The sequence below is a fragment of the Armigeres subalbatus genome, chromosome 3 (genome assembly GCF_024139115.2).
Source record: "Armigeres subalbatus isolate Guangzhou_Male chromosome 3, GZ_Asu_2, whole genome shotgun sequence".
NCBI classification, from domain to species: domain Eukaryota; kingdom Metazoa; phylum Arthropoda; class Insecta; order Diptera; family Culicidae; genus Armigeres; species Armigeres subalbatus.
In genome coordinates, this window is record NC_085141.1 from 6,367,510 (window position 1) to 6,376,609 (window position 9,100).

Here is a 9,100-nt window from a genome sequence, read left to right on the forward strand (position 1 = left end):
TGAGCAAAGTGTTCACTGCATCACAGGTGCCCTTACTGCACACGTTGGTTTTGTTAAAGACGCCACCACCGCTGCAGTTTCGACATAATCTGTCAAGATGCTGTGTTCACCGCATTCCATATAGCTTCCTCCCGGCACATCCTCTCGACGAGGTTGTCCGGGGTTGTATCCATACCACTAATAAGCAGCATGGCATTGCGTTCTATCTCGAATCGCGGGCATGCGAACATCACATGCTCTGCCGATTCTACCTCACCTACACATTCAGGACACTCCGCAGAATCTGCGAAGCCAAACCTGTGTAGGAATTTCTTAAAGCAGCCATGTTCAGACAACACCTGTGTTAGGTGGAAGTTGACTTGACCATGCTTCCTATCAACCCAGTTGGACACATCTGGAATCAGTCTGTGGGTCCAACGACCTTTGACTGCGGTGTCCCATGCTCTTTGCCATTTAAGCAACGAAGCTGCTCTCTTGACACGTCGCACTTGCACCGTCGCACTCGCACCTTGCACCTTTCGTTGTAGCACTCCACATCCTCCTCTAAGAGTATGTCGATCGGCATCATTCCAGCTATAACGCACACCGCCTCATATGATATGGTGCGATATGCGCTCGCGACACGTAAACACATCAGCCGGTGTACTCTGATCAATTTCTTTACATTGTACTTGGCTTTTAGTGCTACGACCCATGCCAGCACGCCATAACGGATGATAGACAATGCTACGCCAGCTATCAGCCTACGCACTTGACTATGCACCGTCGATCTGTTGGACATCATTCGTGATAAAGATTTTATCGCCAATGAAGCCCGCTGACATGCATAATCGACGTGGCTCGTAAAATTGAGCTTATCATCGATCATCACGCCCAGATGCTTGAGAGACCTCACGGAGTTAACTGTGCAGGTCCCTACTCTTATTCTCGCCTGTTGCAACCCATGACGGTTATGCACTACCACGACTTCCGTCTTGTGATGTGCAAGGGACAACCGCCTCGAGTTGAGCCATTCCTCCACTCTGCCAATCGCGTATGAAGCCTTCAGTTCGACTTCGTCGAGAGTGTCTCCTGTTACCTCTAGCATTACGTCATCCGCGAAGCCTTCTATTTTCACACCGGCCGGGAGACTTAGGCGTAATACTCCATCGTACATAATATTCCACAGAACCGGTCCAAGGATCGATCCCTGTGGAACACCCGCGGACACTACGATCGACTTTTGACCAGCATCAGTGTCGTATAACAGCACCCTATTCTGAAAATAGCTTTTCAGTATCCTGCACAGGTAATCCGGAACTCTCAATCGGTGCAGGGAGTCAGCAATTGCTGCCCAGCTAGCATTGTTAAACGCGTTTTTACATCAAGTGTAATCAACGCGCAGTACCTAATACCTCTTCTGTTTAAACCTCTCGCTATCTTGGCCGTATCCGTTACCGCTCGAATTGCTTCGATGGTAGAACGGCCCTTACGGAAGCCATACTGGTTGCTAGATAAGCCACCAGCACACTCTGTATAAGCCGACAATCTATTCAGAATGACCCTCTCTAGCAGCTTTCCAGCTGTGTCGAGTAGGCAAATTGGTCTGTATGCCGAAGGATCCCCGGCTGTTTGCCAGGCTTCGGTAATAGCACCAATTTCTGCCGTTTCCATCGATCTGGGAAGTTTCCTTCGTCCATGCATCTCTGGAGGCAGCTCCTGAACATATCTGGATTGGCAAGAATGGCGTGTTTAAGGGCCAGGTTTGGAATACCATCCGGGCCTGGCGCCTTATTGAGCTTAAGTTTTCTTGCGGCTACGATAAGCTCTTCGTTAGTCACTAGCGGTACCACGTCAACTGACTCGTACGGTGTAGCGGGCCAGTTCGATGATTCATGCCTCGGAAACAACCTGTCGACTATTTTGGCCAACATCCCGGAGATTTCTCAGGTGGCGTGGTATTGGTCCTAGCCATCACCATCCTGTATGCATCTCCCCATGGATTGTCGTTTGCCATCCTGCACAGCCGCTCGAAGCAGGCTCTCTTACTACATTTGATTTCGTAGTTCAGAGCTCTGCTCGCTGTCTGGAACACCCTGCGTCTCTCGACCTTATCAGCGTCTGTTCTGGCACGTCGCAGCCTTCTCTTTGCTCGAAGACAGGTTCTACGAAGGTCTGCAATTGTGTCAGTCCACCAGTACACAGGTTGCCGGTTTCCGGGAGGTTTGGTCCTCCTAGGCATCGTCACATCGCATGTACGGGTTAGTACATCGATTAACTCGTCGCCACTTAATCCCGTTGTTCGCGTCTCCCATCGTAGTGATTCCTCCAAGAGTTCTGGGTTGAACTGCGAGGTGCGCCATCCTAGATCGGCTTTGCCGATCCGCCTTCCCGGATAAAAATTTACAGTACCTTGTATGGTTTAATCCATTGGAATATTATAGATTGTATGGTGAACAATACAATCGACTGTTCATTTAATGTAGATAACTTACAGTTGAAAAACATCTATATTGTATTTACATCAAAAGAACAATAAACCCAAATGTCACCAATCATTCCATAATATTGTTGTGGTTCGCTTATGTTAATTAAACTTTTGACCAAATTTTTAAATAAGTCCATTTCGTTGATCAAAAATCCATTTTTAAAGACGAAAATCTGAAAAAAATAAGTGAATGTTTGAAGTATTTGTAATAATGATGCAACAACGAAAACTATAAAATAACAATAGTTTCCACTGTTGAGAAACAATTTTTTTTTATATATAAATTATATTTCAGATCTTAAAAAAATCGCATCTCTGCAATAATTAAAATAATTTAAAAAAAGTTTTTATATTTATTTTTTTTTACTCCGTGGAAAACTAATTCCATTTAAGCGTGTAATGTTTTGTTTGTGATTGGGGAAAAATAAAAAAAATCGAACGGTCAAAGTGCAAGACGCTTCTTTGCTTTCCGCTTTTTTTGATTCTGCTAGTGGTTGAATAGTGAATCATTGTCTACTGTGCCTTGTCATGATGGTAAGTGCCTAAGTGCTTGTAAGTGTTGTGAAGGTTTTGATTAACTGACCATGCGGGAAAATCTGTATAGGACTTCCCGGGAAGTTCTTGATTGTTATCACCAAAGTAGTTCCTTCGTTTTAGTTAACATGTTGACTTGTTTCTTTCAGAACTATGAAGCTCACTGGAAACCGTAGTTTGCCATCAATCGTCAACGTTTTCCATACAAAACAGCTGCTGCTATTCGTTAGTCATATCCACCGAATATAAGAGCTGATACAGGTAACTTTTCTTCATATTTTCTATGTCCGCTTGAAGACCATTGACATTTTTTATAATGTTCATCATCCACAGGATCAGTCCCAAAGAGGATGCCGGAAGATAGCGGCCGCATCAAGCACCGCAATTATTACAATTAGACTACGAACACCAGTACTCTTTACCAGCAGCAACACTTACGGCATGCTCAGCGAGTAGCTTTGAAGAGCGCTCAGTAACAGGATAAAATAAACTCTAAAATTTAGTTAAAACTAAATTTCAAAGCAAAGAAATAAAATGAATTGTAAGACCTTTAATTGTATTGTATTTCTATTGTAGTATTGGTGTGAGATGTATTCCAAATAGTATTGTATTTCTACTGTAAAACAATGAAAAAAAGTATGAAAAACATTTGAAACACATTGTTTTCTATGGTTTTGTCCTTTGAAATCATCTCATTGAAGAACCGTAAAATCAATTGTTTTGCTCTGAATTTTGTATGGAAAATTTTCGATTTTTTTATTGTAAAGATACATAACAACCCCCATTTGTTATTGTAAAAATCCCATTTACCATTCATTTAATCGTGGAAAACCATTAATTCTTATGTGCTTTAAATGTTTGAATTCCATTCTATTCAATTGTAGTAACTATGTTTTAAATGGTGATGTAACAATAAAATGTATGATATTTTAATGATATTTTTTATCCGGGTTGTGGTTGCTACGGGGGTATACCGGATCATAAAACGAATTTCCTGATGATCGCTGGAGGTATGCCCCTCATGAACCTCCCATTCTGGCTCCACCGTCCATCCCGCGCTGCAGAAGGTCACATCGATGCATGAATCACCGTTCGGTCCCCTGAACGTTGGCACTTGGCCTTCATTCAGCAGGACTACGTTCAATACCGCTAGCGACTCTAGCAGGATATGTCCTCTGGCGTTTGTGGACCGGGATCCCTAGTCCACTGCCCACGCATTGAAGTCGCCGGCTACAACTAATGGTTTTAAGCCAGTTAGTTTCGCTACAAGCATGTCCACTACCCTAGTAAACTGCACTATACTCCACCTGGGAGGACAGTAACAGCTACAAAAGTAAACACCGTTTACCTTTGCTATAACGAAACCCTCATCATCAGGTGATGATACTATCTCCTGGATGGGATATCGCCCGCAAGTCCAGATGGCCACCATCTGAGACTTATCCGCAATCCAACTACCGTTACCGGCAGGGATGCGGTATGGATCGGACAGCAAAGCTACATCAGCTTTACACTCAGTAACCGACTGTTGTAGCAGCAATTGAGCCGCCTTGCAGTGGTTCAGATTCAGCTGTGTTACCTGCGTGTCTGGATCCTTCTAGAGGCCGGACAAGCCTGGACACCGGTGAGGTGTCTGTTGTCTGTACCCGGGGACAGATCAGACACCTTGGTGCAGCCTGACAGGTGCGAGCTTGGTGGCCTTCAGCTCCACACCTACGGCATAGCTTACTGCGATCAGGTCCTTTACAGTCATAAGACTTATGACCGTTGCCAAGACACCTGAAACAGGTCTGAAGCGGTTGGCTTATACTTAGCGGACATACCGACCAACCCACTTTCAGTTTAGCCTTATCCATTACCTTTTTGGCCTCAGCCTGAGGTACTTGGAATGAGGCAACCTGCATTCCAGCGAAGCTTTGCGTAACCGAACCGTAGATTCCTGGATCTCGACATTGCACTGATCTCTCAGTGCGTCGACCAGGTCTCTAGCCTCGGTTACTTCATCCAGGCCCTTGCACTGGATGTTCGAAACTGGACATAGGGCTCTTACTTGAACCCCATCGCCCAGGACTTCCTCCGTCAACTTTTTGTACTCAGTACTCTTCTGAGCAGCATCCCGCTTCAAGACGAGAATCATCTCGCCTCTCCGCGTCCTTCGGATGCAGTTGACATCCTCTCCTAGGCCAGCGAGTTTGTCATTAACTCTCATGGCCTTCAAGACTTCGGCGTAGCTCTTGTCGTCAGTACTGACGATAATCGCCTCGCCTCTGTCTTTACGCTTACCACTGACATTGGAAGGCGCACCCGTCTCCTTCTGGGCTCTACCCTTCTTAACAGTGGCGCGTATCGCTCCGCCTGCCGCTTTCTCTGCCGCCTGCTGCCGTTGCCTTCTCGCCTTCTTGGGATTCACGACCTCCCTCCACGGTAGATCTTCCTCCCGGCGAGCTTCAGTGGTCCTCGATGGTGGGGGCACTGGGTTCACCGGCTTGGGATGGCCATCCTTCTGCTCGACCTTTTTCCTTTTCTCTGGCTTCGGGGCTGCAGACTTCTCGACAGCTGCTTTCAGGTTCGCCTCCTGCGTAACCTTACTCAGCTTCGGGGTCGCCCCTGTTACAGCCATCCTTTTGCGGAGTTCCTCGACCTGGCTCTCCGCCAGTCGTTTGCCCTCGGACAGGAGACGAATTTTCGATTCTGCCTCCTCTTTGTCCTTATCCGCCTGCTTCCGCTCCTTGACAAGTTTGCGGAGCTCTCTCTCCGCACTCTTGCTGGCCTCTAGTAGGGACCTCCACTCCGATTTAGCCTCAACTACTAGGGCACAGAGTGCCTGCACAGCAAGTTTCAGATCCTTGCTGTACTTAACCCGGTTGTCTAGGAACGACAACGTCGGATACCTCCGTGGCTACCTCCATCGTGTGACCACCGCGTTTTTCGTGGTTCACCATCACAGATTTGATGACGCGGGTCAGGGTGGGGCCGTCCATCTTTACTTCAACCGGCACCTCCTCAGACCCTCCACGGGCTTCTCCATCGCCTTCCCCCGGCGATCTTTGGGGAGACCTTTCAAGGCCGCTACGTCTGGTGAAAGGGTTCTCCTTACCACCATTCGCCTCACCTGCATCCCTCGACGTTTTGTGTTTTGTGTTGTTAGAATTCATCGCTGTTGGGTCCCCCTTGCGGCTGCTGTCGAATCCTGCTGGTGTAGTCGCCTTCGCGATCCCATGGTTATCTATACATACCTTGCGGCATGCAGGGAGGCCATGCGAGGGTTGACACTTTCGTGTTCAGAGCCAGATCAGCGCTAGTCAGGGAAAAGCATCTGAGCCTACTCCCACTCAGCTGCCAGCTGAGCGACAGGATTGTACCGCGTGCTACAAGGCCCGCCACGGTTTTAGGGGACGGAAGACAGCCTGGCCATTAGCCCATTCGCCGTTTCAGGTCGGTGTCACCCGGCCTTACTAAGAGAATAGAATAACCAGACTACCAGCCCTCGCGTTCACAATATCTCAATATCCAAAAACAAGACCAATAACATGCAACCAGTATACCATAATCAGGATCTTACTGGGATCGATCCTGATGTGCCAATGGCACTCCCTGGGCTTGTGCTTTTGAAGCGGCACACAGTCGCTTTGATAGAGTCTGCTTACGGGCACTTGTATTTTTTGGGAGGGATTTTAGCAGAGCCCACTGCTAAATCCCACCACGCCCTAGGCAGTTCTCCCTGACTCACAGACAGCTGGGGAGGGGTCGTCAAGCCCTTGGACATGGTCCCTGCTGCCCCAACGACTTTCCCCTTTTGAAACAACAATGTCGAAGTAAACGTACAAACCAAGGGAACACTTTGATTGAACGTTTAGATTCATGCTACGTTTAGACAAGGCAAGTGAATTGAGCAAGTCGCTTGAATCGAACGCGAATTGAAAGTGTAAACACCTTAATTCAATTCACTTGAACGAAAAGAAAGTTGAACATGTTCGACTTTTGGCAAGTCAATGAATCGCCTGCTTTGAGCGTGCTTACAGCGGCACACTAGGAGTTAACTTTCTGAAATCAGTATGGCGAAAGGCATCTAAGGTTCGATTTCTCAAAATTAAGCACCTTCATTGAAAAAATATTTGGTAGGCGTAGTAGCGGACACCTTTCTACATAACCGGTACCAAATAGTTTTTCATGAAAAGTTCCTAATTTTGAGAAAAACCGCGTTAGATGTCTTTCGCCATACAAATATCTGGCGGTTAACTCATGCTGGCTATTTTACGCATATACTATAGCGCCTGGATGTGGTAGCGGCGAGTAGAAAAGCAGCCACTGCCAATAATTCATTGAGTTGTTCAATTCACTTGCGCTGTCAAAACGTAGCATCAGTGTATGGGGAATCAATCCCGCCGTTCGTTTTTTTTGTTTTCGACCCCCATAAAACATCCTACCGACTTTTCCCCCGACTTAGTCGGGTTTCGTCGGTTGGATCGGCCTACTTTGTATCCGACGAATCGGTTGTTTGTTGCACAGACGCTTATGGGAGCTTTACAGGGGCGTTTAGCGATTAAACAATACTTTAAATCGGCCAACCAAATCAACAGATTTGAAGCAACTTAGTTGGCAGATTAATCGGCTAACGTAGTCTAGCGCAAAAAAGCAGTTAAACCGACGAAATCGACCGATGAAAACCCAAAGAATCACATTATTAATCAACTGATTCAATTGAATAATAAAATATAGCTGACGAAATCGGCTGATGAAAAGCAAATAAATAGCTCGATTTAGTAATTGTATTTTAATGAATAGCAGACGATTCCCGATAAAATCGGTTGTTTCTGATCTTCTAAAATAAGCTATAAATCGGATGTTTAAATCGGAAAGCAAACATAACCCGACGTAATATGGTGATTTATTTTTATTTAATAAGTTGATTTAGTTGACAAACAAACGGTTGGTTAAGTTGTGCTGCAGAGCTTGCCTCATACCATTATTTATTTATTCAGACTAAAGCCGAATTGGCCTGTGCGGTATATAAGAGTCTTCTCGATTCGGCTCGGTCCGTGGCTACACGTCGCCAACCACGCAGTCTACGGAGGGTCCACAAGTCATCTTCCACCTGATCGATCCACCTTGCCCGCTGCGCACCTCGCCTTCTTGTGCCCGTCGGATCGTTGTCGAGAACCATTTTAACCGGGTTACTGTCTGAAATTCTGGCTACGTACCCGGCCCACCGCAGTCACCCGATTTTCGCGGTGTGAACGATGGATGGTTCTCCCAGCAGCTCATGCCTCATACCATTGTATGCCTGGATTCTGGCCGGCACCGTTGGCATTAGTTTGGTCACGCCTTCTTCCAAATAGGACAAAAAGCCTTAGGTTCCGGCGTTGATGTGTTGATAGGTGCGACATGCAAGGACCAGGCTGGAAGTCGTCTTCCTGGTGTCGATAGTTGTCCCTCGTTGGGATTAACCGGTAGAAAATGAACGAAAATAATAAAAATGTGATTTATCAATGTGCGATTCAACCTCCATAATCTGGCAGAAACTTAGCTTCAGATTCAGTCTGATCCGGCCAATTTACCATAGGAAACAATGGAATAGGAATCCTCGTCGAATGCAATTTGCTGCGAGCAAATGATGAAGGTAAAAGAGTATAGTATTTAAGATAAATGCCCAAAAATGGACTTCTTTACGTGTTATTGCATAGAATGTTGTAGTCAAGAACTGGTTCATCACGCTAAATTTTACACTGATTAATATAAGAAAAAAATATAAAAAAATGTATTTTGGCCATAACATATGAGCCGATAGATCCGGCTAATTTTTAATAAGAAAATGAATTTCCCGCCGAAACTTGTTGCGAGAAACTTGTTGCGGAAAAATTGTCGATACTTTTTGCCCACACACATCCATACACACAAACAGACCGTTTTCATGTAGATGGCCATATCTCTGCGTATATCTGAAGGATTTTCAATCTACAACCAGCATTGGTCGTCAGATTAGTTCTAGTTTTGAAGAAAGCAGAAAACACAATGATAGTAAACGTAACATAAAATGACAGCCGGAATAATACAGCCTTTTTAGTATGCCTTCGGAAAACCCGGAACATCTCTGATGCT

The 9,100-nt window shown here is 45.8% G+C and overlaps 1 long non-coding RNA gene across 1 annotated transcript; it reads left to right on the plus strand.

Moving 5' to 3' along the window:
- The first annotated feature begins 2,851 nt into the window (after positions 1–2,851).
- Positions 2,852–3,623, plus strand: LOC134225204 (uncharacterized). Its single transcript, XR_009983192.1, has 3 exons — positions 2,852–3,001; positions 3,151–3,262; positions 3,335–3,623. It is a non-coding gene; the product is annotated as an uncharacterized LOC134225204 (long non-coding RNA).
- The last annotated feature ends 5,477 nt before the right edge of the window (positions 3,624–9,100 follow it).